Raw genomic sequence first — 1,964 nt, forward strand, 5'->3', positions numbered from 1 at the left:
CGACCAGGAAGGAAGAGTAAGGCAGCAATTACTTTCTACTCTGCTGTGGCTGGCAGCTTTTCTTTAAGGTCAGTCAGGGAGAGCTATGTATGTCCTCTGGCACATACAGAACAAGAAGAGGTAAATATCAATAGTTGTCATAGTGTAAATATCTCACCCTGGTCAGCCTCTACATTGGCGCCATCAAGTCAAGGAAGCATGAAATAGTAGCCAAGCATGAAGATTTTAAAATACAAGGAATATGTCCATAGATCATGAGGCCCCTGCAGCATTTAGCATCTGAGGGAATCTGTCTCCTCTGATCTGACACTTGTTGGTGGGAAATTGCAGTGACATACCAAGGTAGTCTTTTTAATTTAGAAAGCTTTGCCAGTCACACACAGACTTCAGTGCCCATCTGACATCTCCTACCCCTCCTGGCTACCATGGGCCCACTTGTGTCAGAGCTAGGCAGGAAGCATGGATGAAGAAGTCCAGGCATCACTGAGCATGACCTCTGTATGTTATGTGGCTCAGCTGGACAGGCTTTGTTTTCAGCTGAGCCACTGTGTAAACCTGACACCTGCCCATATACAGCAAGATCTGATGGCAGGGTGAGGGACAGCTCATGAACACAAAGGAGTAGGACAGCTGTCCTCCAAGTTGTCACATAGCACTTGCTGTAGCATGAAGAAAATGACAAATGTTTGCTCCTTTTTGAAGGGGTACCCTCCTGTTTACTTTGTTTCCATTATGATTTTTAACCCATATCTTTATGGGTTAAAAATCATACTCTGTGGGCTGTGGATTTTTTTATGAGAAAAACCCCTCATTTTTTCCATAGGACCTGCAGAGCATTTAAACATTAACTCAGTTCATAATTCCAGAAGCTGTCTGAGAATGTAGTAAATCTCTGTGAAAGGGGGACATGACAAGGAACATCCATGGCCACTTACATTTTCATGGCTATTATTCCTTCTTTTTCACATCTTTGGACACATGCAGAAGCCAGCAAAGCACTGTGAGTGCCCAGCTTAGTTTGTGTGCATCCATTGGCCCTTGCCTCAAAACAAGAATCCAGTCCCAGAGTAATCAAAGTATAAGAAAAACTTCATTTACTTCTCAGCATTTCTGCTGTTGTTTCCTTCCTGCTTTTCTTTCTGCTTAGAAGATGAAGATTGAGGAGCATGTAATAAGTTTCATGTGAGTTTCAAATGTCAAGGCTGCAGAGGTTCCACAGTGGATGAAGCTGTGTAAACACCCTTGGAGTTAGCTCAGCTCAGCTGAGTTCCACGGTGCTGCATTGCACATGTGTCCTGCAGAGGTGAGCACCTCAGGTTCCTGCCTTGTGCTTTTGCTCCCTGCAGAGAGAGAGGAAAGGACAACACATGGCAGAGTTTCAGTCACATTTGTTGACCCCACTTCTGGAAGATGGTCTTGTAGCAACACTCAGGTGATGAGTGTAGGTAGCATTAAAACCTGCACAGTTGAGAGTAGAACTGATGTTCAAGCCTCCTTCCTCTGGTAACTCCTGCTACTGGCTGATAAGACCTGAGGCCTGGCATCTGTGAAACAGGTGTCTCATGTATCCTTCAGAATTAGGGAAGCAGGTGAAGGATAGGCATAGTCAGACCACCACTATCATAAGGAAGTTTTAAGAAGGATCAAGTAGAAAGAGAAATCCTCATTCACTTAATGGTTCACTAATAAAACAGCTGACGCATCACAAAATATCTTCTCTACTGTTTTTTGTTTCTTTTCTACTATTCTTCCTTCTGTTTAGAGGTTTGAAATTTTTTTCATTTCTTTTCTTCTCCCTTCTCTCTTCCTTTCTTTCATGTCCCTTTTTTCACTGCCATTGCTTATTCCAGTATCTCTTCATGGTTCCTCTCACACATCTGTTCTCGTTTTAAATTTTTTTAACTCTGTTTCTTTCCCTCCTTCAGTCTCTGCTGCCAAACAGTGGGATTGTCGTTGTGTAGCGA

The 1,964-nt window shown here is 43.2% G+C and overlaps 1 protein-coding gene across 9 annotated transcripts in view; it reads left to right on the top strand.

The window, feature by feature from the left end:
* The window catches only part of THRB (thyroid hormone receptor beta), a 157,140-nt gene that overhangs the window by 146,817 nt on the left and 8,359 nt on the right, over positions 1 to 1,964 (top strand). The gene's annotated exons all lie outside the window — the stretch shown is intronic.

Source organism: Corvus brachyrhynchos, unplaced genomic scaffold (assembly GCF_000691975.1).
Source record: "Corvus brachyrhynchos isolate BGI_N302 unplaced genomic scaffold, ASM69197v1 scaffold53, whole genome shotgun sequence".
NCBI lineage: Eukaryota > Metazoa > Chordata > Aves > Passeriformes > Corvidae > Corvus > Corvus brachyrhynchos.